Source organism: Ornithorhynchus anatinus, chromosome X5 (genome assembly GCF_004115215.2).
Source record: "Ornithorhynchus anatinus isolate Pmale09 chromosome X5, mOrnAna1.pri.v4, whole genome shotgun sequence".
Classification (NCBI taxonomy): Eukaryota; Metazoa; Chordata; class Mammalia; order Monotremata; family Ornithorhynchidae; genus Ornithorhynchus; species Ornithorhynchus anatinus.
The window spans coordinates 42,013,022-42,028,986 of record NC_041753.1 but is presented as its reverse complement, the minus strand read 5'-3'; positions in this window follow the sequence as shown (position 1 = coordinate 42,028,986).

Genomic DNA, 15,965 nt, shown 5'->3' with positions numbered 1-15,965 from the left:
TATTTCCAGTGAAAAAATTCTTTAGAAAAATATACCTTCCCTGTACACGCTGCAGACCTTGGATACTGCTGAGTGACTAACAGGCAGCAATAAGGAGGAAATAGCCTTGAAAATAGTTCTTCACTCTTCAGTAATCCTGCATTAGTTCACAGAAGTCAGGTAGAGGTAAGCATGTGAGGAACCTTCCCTGTGTAATCTTTTATCTCCCCCCTTCATATCTCCCAACTGCCAGTTCAGCCCTTCTGTGCCACCTACATCCATTAAGAGTTTAATTGTGGTATTTAAGTGCTTACTATGTACCAAGCACTGTACTGAGTACTGGATTGGTACAAATTAATCAGATCAGACACATTCCCTGTCCCACATGGGGCTCACAGTCTCAGTGGGAGGGAGAACAGGTATTCTATCCCCATTTTAGAGGAGGAAACAGAGGCACAGAGAAGTTAAATGATTTGTCCAAGATCACGTAGCAACTGAGTGATTAAGTGACAGAGAACTGGGAAAGAGTGCACGGGTGGGAATTAGACATGGACCCAGTTCCTCGAAGGGCTCATAATCTATGCACTGAGGCATCTTCCCCCTCTGCCCCTGGTCTCACAACAAAGTTCAGACCTGGAATTTGGGGCAGTTGAAGCACTTTGTTGTTTATTTTAAAAAGAATCAATTGATTATTTTCCTAAGTGGAGGTAATTTTAGGTACTAATTCAGTGTTTTGTGAAGGTCAGAACTGGTCTAACCCAGAAGATGTATCATCTAACCCAGAAGATGTTGTAGCATTTACTTAATGTTCCATGGGTTAGGTTTAGGCTGACTATACTGTTTTTGTTGAAAAGCTGGACAACAGTACACCTTGCCTAAGCTGTAGGGCTTGTGACTGTTTATTGTTGCACTGTACTTTCCCAAGCACTTAGTACAGTGCTCTGCACATAGTAAGTGCTCAATAAATATGATTGAATGAATGAATGAATAAATCTTCTTCTTCCTTCTTGTCAACTGTTAAGAGCAGAGTAGGCAAGAGGCCTAAAACTAAAATTCTCCAACAGAGTAGAGTGCCAGGAATAGTGTGATTTTTTTTGAAACCAAGAAATGAGAAGCAGCATGGTCTACTGGAAAGAGCACAGACTTAGGAATCAGGGGAACTGGGTCTTAATCCCAGTCCTGCCACTTACGAGCTGTGTGACTTGGTGCAAGTCACTTAACTTCTCTGTGCCTCAGTTCCCTCATCTGCAAAATAGAGATTCAATACATGTTCTCCCTCTTACTTAGACTGTAAGCCCCCTGAGGTGCCTGATCATCTTGTATCTATCCTAGCACTTAGTACAGAACTTGGCATATAGTAAGCACTTAACCAATACAACAATTATCCATTATTATTTAAGATATGAGAACAAGTGAACGCTATATGGCTGGCCCAGGGAATAATGGGTATATTTAGTTCTTTGGTGACAGCCTATTTCAGGAGTTTTCAGAGGAAAAGTCTTCTTTCAAAGGGATATTGTACATACAACCAAAATCCCCAACTAATAGTACTAGTGCACAATAGTGACAACTAACATTTCCTATGATAGATTGCTCTTTAAGAAAGAACTCTGTAGCACAACCCATAGCCATCAAATGTGTGCTACAAAGCTGTTCATTTTCAGGTTATGAAAAGTTACACGTATTCTCCTGAAGGCTGGTTGAACTATTAAGTTTGATACTTTTGGGTCTGTCTTTCATGGGGTTCCCCTTGTAAGGCATTTGCTTACATTTTTTGATGCTGGTAAATCGAGATTTTGAAGGACTCAAAGCTTTTTCAGATTCAGATATTTTGACTTTCTTTTCGTTGCTCTCTCTTCAAATACAAGAAGAAATCACTACTTTTGAGTATGACAGGACTCAGGAGGGCAACCTACACAATCTCCTGGTTATTCTTGACAGTGCAGAACACTGTGCAGGACATTCATTCTGAGAGAAATGCAGGACTTGAGAAAACTCTGCATCTTTCCACTCCCTTCCTGCATATAAAAGAAAAACTCAAAGAGTCTTGCATAGACCCTTTACAACAGGGCCTATTACCTGGTTTGCCTGGGCCTATGTTAATAGAGAAGTTCAAAGACTTTTAAAGGAAATTTAACACCTGTGAGAAACTCGCCTCTGAGACAGTGGCACTGCAGTTCTCTGGTTGACAACTGCTTGGAAGAAGTGCCCATTTTTCCCAACTGCTTCCTCAGTACACAGTGAAGGTTAATGAAAATTTATGGAGCAGAAAACAAGCACCATCACTCCCAAACAACCTACTATGCTGAAGTGTCAACTATTAAACATTCAATGTCTTTCACGGGGCTGGAGCAGGAATCATCTAATCTTTGTACTGCCACTAGGGATAAACCTGAAGTTTTCTGGGCACACGTGTGCCCAGGTCTCCTCAGGTTGAGTAGTTTCAAATCTGTAGGAAAATGCCACAGTGCACTTAATTCATGGGGTATAGACTCATCCTTCACCCCAGTTTTCTTTTCCCATTTATGGAAACAAAATGCTGGATGAGACGCCCTGATGGTTACCGTCCTTAATAACTGCTCATTTGGTTAGCGATATACTGAATATCCCTAACTCTTTCCTCTAATGGGTTTCTCATTTGTGACTTTATCCACCCCATTTTTTTTTGCATTTGCACATGCATTCTGCCTGCATTCTGATTTCCTGTGGTAACTCATTTCAAAGGCTTACCACCTGCTGGGTGAAAGGGAATATCCTCGTGATTGTTTTGAACCTGTTACATCAAGCTTCAGTGGGTAACCCCTAGTTCTGGTATTGTAGGATTTGGTGGGCACAGGTCCATGTTGATGTTTGTCCTATCCATGTCTTTCAAGATTTTGTAAACTGAATCACTTCTCCCCTAATCTTTTAAGTTGGTCTTTATGTAGAAGGTTTTCCTTTAACTCTGATCACCTTGGCTACCTTTCTCTGTACTTGCTCCAGCTCTATTATGTTCTTTCTAAGTTGCTGTGACTAGAACTGATCCTAGGAGACATACTCTGATTTTATGTAGTGGCAAAACTATATTTTGATTTTGTTTTCTATTCTTTTCCTGATAGGCTGTAAAGCTCCTTGAGGGCAGGGAACATGCCTACCAACTCTATTGTATTGTACTTTCCCAAGCACTTAGTACAGTGCTCTGTACACAGTAAGTGCTCAATACATACCACTGATTGATTGATTATGTCTCATATTCCTTTTGACTGCTGACACAGGAATATGTTGCCCAGCCCTCCTACCAACTTGAATCCTTCTGCTCCTACTATCCTATGTTGAGTCAGAGAGCAAAGGAGATGAGGTCAAAATACCTTTCTCCTTGTCCTTTCAGAATTCCATAGGCATATTTAATTTTGGACTCCACAGGCAGTGCCACGGTCGAGGTAGACTCCCGTTCAGAGACCTTATTCTTCACCTTATTTGAGATCTGAAGACCTTCTTCTCCAGATAATGGGGAGCAAAGTGAGACATGGAAAGCAGGAAAGGGAGCAGGAAGAGCAGCAAGCCTCTCTATAGTGCAGTGAAATGGTTGTTCATTAATTCTAATATCCATGTCTACTAGAAAACAGCAAGTGTTTAAAATGTGTGTGAGAGTGAGCGGAAGCAAAAGGGGTAAGAGAGAAAACTGACACAACTCCCATAGCCACATCCATCTGCAATACAATCTGCGGTTAGACAAAGCCTTAGGGCACTCCTCACTACATTCCCATGCACAACCTGCTAGAATAAGACCAGGGTTATAAGTCTAAAGAATGAAAGGGAATTTCTTCAGCAATAGAAAACAGTTCCCTCGCACTAGCTATATGGAATTAACTGCTGCCTGCCAAAAGCCCCAGGTGACTGGGTTTCCTTGTGCCAGAGTGAATGCATTTCCATGAAGGATTATTGTTATTTTGAACTACAACCTGTTTATCTGGCCAAGTTATCCAAGACAATCAGATAAGCATAGCAGTTTCTCACTGCCTCATCCATTTTCTAAGCAGTTGAAACTACATTAGTCACCAGCCTCATGACAAGGGAGTGGATGCAGGAAAGAAGGAGGTGGGCCATTTTGTCAACCTGGCTTCTACCCCTCCCACCCCCACCCCCATGACCTCCTCTCCGTCCCTCTTTGTGAATCTGCGCTCCCAGGTGCCAGGGTAATTGTGGATGGCTCCAGCTCCAGTGGAACATTTGGTGAGCCCGAGCCTGTCTTCTACCCCTCCTGCCTCCCCCGCCCCTTCTCTGTCCCCTCTATGGATCCATGCCCTGAGGAGCAGTGGTGGCTGTGGGCGGCCCCAGCTTCAGAGGGACATTCGGTGAACCTGGCTTCTACCCATCCCGACCCCCCTCTGCCTCCATTCATTCATTCAGTCATATTTATTGAGCACTTACTGTGTGCAGAGCACTGTACTAATTGCTTGGGAAAGTAAAATACAGCAATAAAGAGAGACAATCCCTGACCACAATGAGTTCACAGTCTAGATGAGCCTCCACTGACCCCCTCTGCAGCTCTGTGCCCCGAGGAGCCAGGTTGGCTGCAGGCACATAGGAGCGGCAGCCCTGGCTCCAACCCCCTCCCATAGCAAGGTGAGTGGGGCCGGGGACAGGGAAGGAGACTGATTTTGATTTTTCAGAAACATTCTCTCCATCCCTCTGTCTCTGTGCCCCACTATAATCTCACTCTTATCTGGGAAGGCCAAGATTTTAATAAAGTTTCAGCTCCTCCCCTCTTCCATCTTCCAATCAATCCTTTTGGCAGGAAGCAATCAGCGGACGCATGTCATAACCGTGACATAAATTAACCACTTACACTAAGTGAAGGAAGATCACTGGGGCAACCAGGAATGGCCATAATCCAATCAGACAAAGCTAAGGCAGTGTGCACCTGTATCGTGTGCCCCTGTAGGGTACTGAACTCAGCAAGAAGGGTTTTGACTAAGGTACTCAATCAGCTATTATCTCCTACCTATCCTTGTTACTCTCCCACCACATCCCAGCTCACGGACTTCATGCTTTAAATAACAACCTACTCATTCTGCATCACTCTCAACTCTCTCCCCGTCGACCCCTTGTTCATGCCCTCCCTCTTTCCTGGAAAGCCCTCCCCCTTCATATCAGGCAGACCACCGGTCTCCCCCATCTTCAGAACCCTAAGACCAAATCTCCTCTCAGTCTGAAGTAGAGTTTTTGTTAGACAGGTGTTCCCAAGTAAATATTATAGAACAGATTTACAGTACTTTTTTTATAGCATTTGTTTGGCACTTACTATGGACCCAGCACTCTTCTAAACAATGGAGTAGATACAAGGTAATCAGGTTGGACACAGTCCCTATCCAACATGGGGCTCACAGTCTTAATCCCTATTTAACAAATAAGGGAACTGAAGCCCAGAGAAGTGAAGTAACTTGCTCAAAGTCACACAGCAGACAAGTGGCGGAGCTGGGACTAGAACCCAGATCCTTCAGATTCCCAGGCCTGTGTTCTATCCTCTAGGTCACTCTGCTTCTCTGCATTAAAAAACAATATAAATGTTCAGTAGTAATTCTCATTTTATCACTAGAAATGATATTCCCAATATGGCTTCTATGATATACTGGTCTGATTTAAAGGTAAAATGGAAAATGTTCAATGCACTGTTAAGAAAAATGGTGTGGAAAACTTTTGGTATTTCAAACATGTTTTGCATTTTGCTTAATTAAAACAGTGGGTAACTTACCGGAGGTAGGAAGTGTAAATACTGAAAATAGATATCGAGGCATTTTAAGGCAAAGAGTAGTAATGGATCAGCTATAAAATTAAGCTTAAAAAAGACCACCTTCCAGCAATGCACATGCACAAAAATGTACTATTAACTTTAAGGGAAAAATGTAGCAGGTATATAAAAAATTAGAAATACAAAGGATCTTAGAGAAAGTAGAGAGGCCTCTGGTATGGTTACCTTCATTAATACTAGTATAGGATAGGAACATAGTATATACATTGCACGTGGATCCAAAATAAATGAATATGCTGAAATCAACCAATCAATGGTATTTATTAAGCAGTTACTGTGTGCAGAGCACTTTACTGAGTGCTTGTAAGAGGACAGTACAATAGAGTTGGTAAACACAATCCCGGCTCACAAGGAGAAAATGATTTCTCATTCCTAGAAGAAATGAGAGTTATGATGAATTGACATGGCCCAGATACTTATTCTCACTGAATATAACTTCAGGATTCTGGTGGATTTTTTTAAAAAAATCTAATAGGTTGAAGCATACATTTAATACACTATGTGGAAAGTTTTTTCCTGCCCTTGAAGTTTTCCACAAAAGAATCCAACAAACATTGGAAGATGTAGAAGGTTCAAAAGTGTACATTAATACCATATGAATTTAGTATTTGGGTAACTTCGTAATCACGATAGGAGGCCTCAACAGACACCTGATTAAACAGATTAAATATGTAAACTGGGCATTAGACATGATCAAAATGCATTTACATTGAGATTGAAGGAAATTTCATATTTAGGAAAGAATTTTTGGAAGGTGGTATAGAAAATATCATTCAGGTCATTACAAATATAACTATTTCAAAAGACTAGAAAGACATACAATGATAACTTTGGTATGGCTAAGCATTATGTTGTGCTAAGCACTGTCTTAAGCTCTCAGATAAGCACAGGATAATCAAATCCAACACAGACCCTTGTTCCACCTGGGCTCACAGTCTAACCATTTCTTCCAACACTGTGGTATGCTGTATCCAAATAGGCTCACATTGTTGGATGGCTGTTTCCTAATTTTCTAACAATGTTTTGGCCAAGCATATAGTGAAAAAATGTGCTTTGGCAAAATTGTGCTCATATCTCAGAAATGAGAATTCAGTATCCAACTACAGTTTAATACAAATTGAGAAACCCAACTCTCAGTGGATACCTCAAAATAAGGATTAGAGAAAGTCTTGTCTTATGCTGTCGAGTCGTTTCCGACCCTTAGCGACTCTATGGACACATCTCTCCCAGAACACCCCACCTCCGTCTGCAATCGTTATGGTAGTGTATCCTTAGAGTTTTCTTGGTAAAAATATGGAAGCGGTTTATCACTGCCTTCTTCTGTGCAGGAACTTGAGTCTCTGCCCTCGCCTCTCTCCCATGCTGCTGCTGCCCAGCACAGGTGAGTTTTGACTTGTAGCAGATTGCCTTCTACTCATTAGCCACTGTCCAAGCTAGAAATGGAATGGGTATGCCTCTACTTGACTCTCCCTCCCATAGCCAAGAAACATAGAGTACTGGAAACTTTCCAGGTGCCATCCTGAGAGGGGAAGTAAGAACAGTTCTCATGCAGAAATATCGGTCAAAGCAGAATATTCTACCAATCTAGACATAACCATGGCAGAGAGACAGTATACTCAAATAGAGAAGGCAGCCTTCAATCAATCAATCAATCAGTCATATTTATTGAGGGTTTACTGTGCGTAGACCACTGTACCAAGTGGCTTGGATGAGTGCTATATAAATTAGCATCAATGCTTCCTGCCCTCAAGGAACTTACAATTCAGAAAGGAAGTCAAAGTTAGCATTTTTCTTTGCATTGAAAAATTAAAAAAAATCTTTTTTATTTGAAAGGTCATTCTGCTAACCTGCCAGTGATTTAAGAGCCATGTGGGCATGGAAAAAAGTAAGAGAAGAGCATGAGATGCTCAATCAATCTGCCAATGGTATTTATTAAGTACTTGCTGTGTGCAAAGTACTGTACTAAGTACTTGGGAGAGAACAAGAAGTTTACAGATTAGGAGAGGAGACATACTTTAAAATATATTACAGATGGATATTACATTTCCTCTAGACTGTAAGCTCATTGTGGGCAGGAAATGTGTCTACCAACTCTGTTATTTTGTACTCTCCCAAGCACTTAGTTCAGTACTCTGCACATGGTAAGCCCTCAATAAATAAGATTGATTGATTGTGGGGTTGAATAGCAAAGTGCTTAAGGGTTACAGGCCCAATTTCATAGGCAATGCAGAAGGGAGGCCTTAGACAGGGAAGTCAGTACATAGTCAGGGGAAAATCTTTTGGATAAGATATGATTTTAGTAGGGTCTAGGGGTTCTGTAACTAGTTAGAAGAGCAGCATGGCCTTGTTGAAACAGCACGGCCCTGGGGGTCAGAGGATCAGGATTCTAATTCCAACTCTGCCAAATGCCTGCTATATGAGCTTGGGCAAGTCACTTAACTTCTCTGTGCCTCAGTTTCCTCATCTGTAAAATAGAGATTCAGTAACTGTTCTTCCTCCTACTTAGGCTGTGAGCCCCATGCAGGACAGGGACTGTGTTGGACTTAATAAACTTGTATCTACCCTAGCACTTAGACCAGTGCTTGACAAATGGTATGTACTTGATAAATACCTTAATAATAATAATCAAAACTTCTCATTCTTTATTGGAATTATGCATTGGCTTCAAATTAATAGAGATCTAGATAAAACAAATCTTATGAAACATGTCAAAAATAATAACAGTTATAAAAAACAGTCAATAAAGGTGAATCATGAAATACTGAAATCTTCGTCAAAAGTGGGAATGAAATGATTTCTTTGTATGTGATGGAAACACTTATTCATTCATTCATTTATTCATTCCATTTATTTATTGAGCACTTACTTTGTGCAGAGTACTGTACTAAGCGCTTGGGATTGAATATTCCCTTTTTTTAGACAGTGGTACACTGGGAAGTACTAGAATGAAAAACTTTGAATTACATAGCTTCACAAGACATGGAATGCTATTTGAGAGCATGATAAAACTGGAGAGCTCTGGTTTTATGAAAAATGTAGTGGACTAGGACTTCTTATATGCTTGCTCCTTCCGGTCTGGAATATCCAATTTAATAGAGCGTATCAGAAAATGTGGTCTCATGTCTACCCCAACACTTAATAATAATGCACTTAATAATAATTGTTGTATTTGTTGAGCACTTACCCTGTGCCAAGCACTGTGCTAAGTGCTAGGATAGAGAGGACATATGTGGTGCCAAGCACTGTGCTTGGTGCATAGTTAGGACTTAAATACCATCACCATCATTATTAAAAGAGGCATATCCATAGAACTACAAAATAGCTACAGCTACCACCAGTTGAGAAGGATAAAACAACAAATGCGAAGATCAAAGTTCTGGAAAATAATCTGGATATGAGGAAGATGAACAAAGATCTCTCATACAATGCTGGGATTCACATAGAAAGGCAAGGAAATAATGAAATATAAACTAAGAAGAAAGTAGGAAAGCATGAGTACCTTTGAGAAAGTCAACCAGAGTTAGAAGACAGTCTAAAAGACTAATTAAAACAGTTCAAAACATTTAAAGTAAATGTTAATGTTGGACTAAACGCTATGTCAATATTTATTGTAAAGAGGATGATGTTGGAATCCTATTTCTTTAAGAGAGAGAAAATTCTTGAGGAATACTGGAGTCACTGAAGCGGGAGAGATATAAGAGCAAAAAGAACAACAGCAGGATAAAATTGCTTAACCTAGTTTCATTTTAAATTCTTCAATTATATGAAAAAATACATTATATGTTCTTACATGAAATCTGACTGGCTTGCTTCAAAGCGAAGACACCTGACAGTTTGATGGATATTCTATTTACTGGTTCTCTCATGCCCCAGTGGCTAGCAATCGTATACATAGGCTCACAAAATAAATTGATAAATTAATGTGTGCACAAATCACTACCTCTGGGAAAAAAAAAAAATCTCATTTTTCTTCTGCATGTGGTTGGGTATTTATTTTGGGAACTTTTTGCTGCTCAATTTGTACTTTTCCTACTCTTTATCTCTGAAGCTTTTGTATGTGCTTCGATTTAAAATGAAAAACCACCATATAATCCATCTCCTCTAAATCTCCACAGTGGTACAAGAAATAGCCTCTAAAGCAAGTTATTTTCAGGGATTCAGTGCGTGCTTTCCTTTCCCCTCCCTTTTTCTTTCTTTGGTTTTTTTTTCTGCCCCCACCCCCTCGCTGACTCACATCTGTGCCCTCTGGCTCACCTCACACACCACGTCTCCTCCCAGCCCTCCAGGACGAGAAGATGGAGTGACCTCATTTGGGAACCCTGCCCTTTGTTACAGAAGCTCTGTTGAATTCTGGCAGCTCGGATTGCTAGATGGCTCAGGTTATTCTTGTTTTTGTCCTCTTTCCTCTCAAAGACTCATGCTGCACTCTAAATAAGGGAGGAGGGAAAAAGTGAGCATAGGAAGGAAAACAGTAACAAGAAGCAAACTATGGATAATTCCCATATCAGAAGAGCCATACATACTTTAAAGATTCACATTTCCTTTTGCGAAATTTACCTTTTCTTCCTCCAAAGATGCCACTTTTTCATTTGATAACTTAACTGCATTATCAAACCAAATATGCAACTAGGGACAAAATGAAGAAAGATGAGATGAAAAATTGAAAATATTATGCAGGTTCTAACAAACAAAGAAAAAGCAGAAATGTGTCAAGTACATTTCCATTATATAAATATTCCCTTTTTCGGGAAACCAGAGTGCCAAAAAGCTCTCCACAATTACATTATCTGTGAGAAGCAGCCAGTGGTTTTTAATGTGTTGACACAAGAATGGGAAATTGCAAGTAATATGGAAGCAGTATGGCCTAGTGGAAGCAACGTGGCCTAGAAGAAAGAGCACAGGCCTAGGAATCAGAGGATCTGGGTTCTCATCCCAGCTCCACCATGTACCTGCTGGGTGACCTTAGACAAGTCACTTAACTTCTCAGTTTCCCCATCCACAAAATGGGGATTAAATACCTGTTTTCACTCTTAGACTGTGAGCCCCGTGTGGGACCTGATTATCTTGTGTTTAGCCCCACACTTAACAAATACCACTATTATTATTGAAGCACAATTTCTTTTAATTTTAATTATTTATAACCTCAGTGAATGGAGGGTATCCTGATAGCATCAATTTTCCTCTCATGTAGAGCCCAGTGAAGCATTACAGTAAGCTGTACTTCATTGCATTTGAGCTGACTTTGTGCTAATTCCTCTATACTTGTCTACCTCTGTTGTCACATAACAGTCATATCTCTCTAACTAGAGTACTTTAATCATATGTCCATCTTAAAGAGGAATGGTGAAGTATACCAAGGATAACAACTCAAACCAGATCCCAATCCTTTGGCCTTCAATTTGTTCAATGGGACTACTTGAATGGGGCAAGGTTCCAAAGTACTGGGACAATGGCCAAAGAGGGGAGGGAGAGGAAGAAAATGGTAGGATAAGTGATGGAATTAATAATAATATTGGTATTGGTTAAGCGCTTACTAAGTGCAAAGCACTGTTCTAAGCGCTGGGGGGGATACAAGGTCATCAGGTTGTCTCATCCCCATTTTACAGATGAGGTAACTAAGGCCCAGAGAAGTTAAGTGACTTGCCCAAAGTTGCACAGCTGACAAGCTGCAGAGCCGGGATTTGAACCCATGACCTCTGACTCCCCAGCCCATGCTCTTTCCACTGAACCATGCTGCTTCTCTATATTGAGAGAGTGACACACAGGAACGACAGTAGACCTGTTCTCCTCTTCCCAAATATGCACACACCCATACTTGAGAATGCACGAGCGCACACACACGCACACAGGAACATTCTCCTCCTGCCTTCAGGATGTCTCTACTTGGTTGCCCTCCCACCACCTAAAACTCAACATGTCCAAGACAGAGCTCCTTATCTTCCCTCCCAACCCTGTCCTCTCCCGAACTTTCTTGTCGCTGTGGACGGCACAACCATCCTTCCCGTCTCACAAGCCTGCAACCTTGGTGTCATCCTTGACTCTGCTCCCTCATTCACCCCACACATCCAATCCAGCACCAAATCCTGCCGGTCTCACCTTTACAACATTGCCAAGATCTGCCCTTTCCTCTCCATCCAAACCGCTACCATGTTAATACAATCACTCATCTTATCCGAATGGATTACTGCATCAGCCTCCTTTCTGACCTCCCAACCTCCTGCCTCTCCCCACTTCAGTCCATACCTCACGCTGCTGCCCAGATTATCTTTCTAGGGAAATGTTTAGGACATGTCACCCCCTCCTAAAAAATCTCCAGTGGTTGCCTATCAACCTCTGTATCAAACAAAAAGTCCTCACTATTGGCTTCAAAGCTCTCCATCACCTTGCCCCTTCTTATCTCATCTCCCTTCTCTCCTTCTATATCCCAGCCCACACGCTCCACTCCTCTGGTGCTAACTTTCTCACTGTACTTCGATTTTGCTTGTCTCGACACTGAGCCCTGGCCCACATCCTACCTCTGGCCCAGAACTCCCTCCCTCCTGAAATCTGCCAAACAATCGCTCTTCCCCTCTTCAAAGCCCTACTGAAGATGCACTTCCTCCAAGAGGCCTTCCCCGACTAAGCCCCCTTTTCCTCAGCTCCCCTTCCCTTCCACATCACTTTGACACGCTTCCTTTGCTTTCCCCCCATCCCACAGCACTTGTGTATATATGTATATATCTATAATTCTATTTATTTATATCGATACCTGTTTACTTGTTTTAATGTCTGCCCACCGCCCCCCCCCCCCAGATTGTAAGCCCATTGTGGGCGTAGATGGTCTCTCTTTATTGCTGAATTGTACTTTCCAAGCACTTAGTACCATGCTCTGCACCAGTAAGGGCTCAATAAATATGATTGAATGAATGAATGAATGAATGAATGAATGAACATTCAACCAAGTGATGTTGCTGGCTCAGGACAGTCAACAATGACATCAGCTGCTAATGGTAGCTGATGCTGCTTCTTCCCATCACCACTGCCATGGAGTCTGCTGCCACCTCTTCAGTCACTGTTACCTCTTCCATGAGATGTTTATTCTGCACCCCCTGTGCACTTGGATCTCTCCCCCAACCCCTATCCCCCTCAAGCACTTGTTGGAATCCCTCAGGATAGTCAGCACATATCCTTACACTCTGCCATTTCCCCATCTGTATTTCACTCTAATGTCTCTCTCCCCATCTAGACTGTAAGCTCCTTGTGGGCAGGGATTATGTCTACCTGGTCTATCATATTACACTCTTCTAAGGGCTTAATCAATACCACTGATTGATAGATGTTATGAAGGAGGAACTGACAGGATTTGGTGATTGACTGAATGTGGGGGTTGAAAGACAGAGGGAGGGGTCAAGAAAAATGCCACGGTTGCGGGTTTGAGAGACGAGAGAGATAGTGGTGAGTTAGTAGTGATGGGGGTGAGGACAGGGATTGTGTGGGAAAATGAGGGGTTCTGTTTTGGACATGCTGAGCTTGAAGTATTGGCGGGACACCCAAATAGAGATGTGCTGAGAGACTGCAGAGAAGGAGAGAGGTTAGGGCTAGTGAGGTAGCCTGGGAATCATTTGCATAGAAGAAATTATCAAAGTCCTGAGTGTAGATGAGCTCCTCAAGATATTAATTGTAAATTCAATGGCTTACTTGCTTGCTGGATTGATATATGTATATTTGCCTCTCTAGCATTTGTTATCATTCCTTGGAAACTATTTTACTCAGATTCTCTATCCTCCACCTCCATTCTTCATTACATGAATAGTTCTGGAGTGAAGTTAAGAAAAAACAAAGTGTCTTTCCCCCATAATTATTTGGCTGCCTCTGTCTCTTAGAAATTACCAACAAAATTAATGACTTCCAAACCTGCCCTAGAGGACCAACTTTATTATATTGTATGCTCCCAAGCACTTAGTACAGTGCTCTGCATACAGCAAGCGCTCAATAATTATGATTGATTGATTGACCTGCCACAAGAGTGGCAAGTTACTCCTGATATTGAACCCAAGTTCAAATAGCTTAATGTTTGTATTTAATATGGCATTTTCTCATTTTTTCTATTCATGCTATACATGTTCTGAATGTCTACTTGGTATTTCAGTTCACTCCAGCACTGTGTTTGGCTTTTTCCTGTTCCTTCTATGTGTCACATGGATGAAGAAAGCTCACACTAGCATTATTGCTGTATAGAAGGTCAGGAAATGCTAATGTGGCATTTTAGCAGCAAGCTTCCCTGCTTGACTTTGTGTTGAAAGTGAATTTCATGGAGAAGATAGCTAATGAAGGCCAAGTAGAAGAAATGTAATTCCAACTTTGAATAAGTTATTTTTTCCCCCCATAGAATGATTTTCTTTCTTAAGGGTCCCACGTGAGGTATTGAAATGATGTATGGAATTAAGGAAAAAAAAACTATTTACAAAGAGGAAAATTATTTTCACTAATACTACTACAAAATATTTTGTTACTAGAGTCCTTGGTTTCTAGGTGCTTTCCTAAACCTATAATGTCATGGATGGGCATACAAACCAAATAGGTGTAAAAAGTTGAAAACAGTGTGTTAATTCTGGAGTATTACATATACAATATTAAACTGGTGCCACCCATGAGCACCATATCTTTTAATTTAGATGTGCCATCTCTGGGAACTACATTCTCCAAGATATTCCTTAGCTATGACTGTACCTCATTATGCATATATATACACACGACTGCACCTCATTATGTATATGCAAACACTATAAGATACTTTATGCACATGATAATTTTATATCTTTCTTCTACATTTAACAAAGGATAGAGAACATTGTCAATGATCATCTTTAAAATGTTAAAAAATACACTTTTAACAAATTTCCTATTGTTTCCCTGTATGATTTCCTATTCAGGAGCTTCATTCATATGTTTTCCTTGAGCGGGCCCTTAAACCACAAATAGATATGAGGGAAGGATGCCTTTAAAATGAGGGTCCAGGGTTTATGAGTGTTCTGTATCCTAAAGGAGGAGTCAGAGTTTGTATTTGGGAAATGATGGAGAGGATGCAGAGGAATGGAGGGAAGGAGGGAGGGAAGAAGGAGGGATACTAGTTGGGCAGAGTGGAAGACAGCTTTGGGTGGATGGGATTCCCAAACTTGGACATTTGTGTTGAAGAAAAAATTGAATTCAGATGGAACCCATAATTTATGTATTTATTAATTTTTAAATTTGAGAAACATGGTATATTTAGGGTATTCTCATAGTCTCCAGGTCTTGTTTGTATCAATCACATAAAGGCTATATTATTATTGCCATTATTATTACCAATAATAACAATACATTGAAAAAATATTGTTCATGGTGCTGTCTTAGATTCTTTGGGAATAAAAAAAAACCCCACAAACTTATCAATTGAAGATATCCTCTACCTTCAAGGAGTTTACGATCTCGGGGATGCTGGGCGGAAGGGGGGTGGAAGATAACCTATGAAAATTACTAACTTTTAACCATCAAAACTAATTCTAACCTCCCCTTGCCTCATCCCCAGTCCAGCAAGAGCAAAGTCCTCATGTTCTAAATAGTTTTAAAAGGCACACTCCATGCTTCAGCCACCAAGACATTCTTTAACAAGGGACAGGGTAAGTAACTGTTTTTCCTCACTGAGCCTGAGATGAAAAATGGTCTGCTACTAGGGTGAAGTAGCAAAGAGGTTTCTCTAGGAATCTTTTATTGCCTTTGGTAATTCCTTCCTTTTAATTCTTCAGGTCTTGCCTGATCAAACTTTATCCAAATTCATATATTTCTCTGTGACTTCATAGTTCAGTTCAGGAGACTGAATTTCACACTCAACGAGGCAGGTGGGTACATAAAAACTTTGAAGATAGGCTCCGTTCTATAAGTTTTCTAGCTAGAGAGTTCTGCCTTACTCTAGCAGGAAGGCAGACTTTCTTTTAACTCTTTGTATATTTTTGATTAAGTGGATAACTCCAATTTAATAAGTGTAGTTGCTGAACAATGATCATATTATTTGCCCAATACTTATAATCCTGTTTTTCCTATTTGTTTATTTACTACTAATACTTGTTGAGCAATTACTCTGTGCATAACTTTGTTATGTCATAACACACAATTTCACTGTGAGATATGGTAAGAACATTATTAGGGAATTAGGGAACATCTGACAACACAAGCCTGT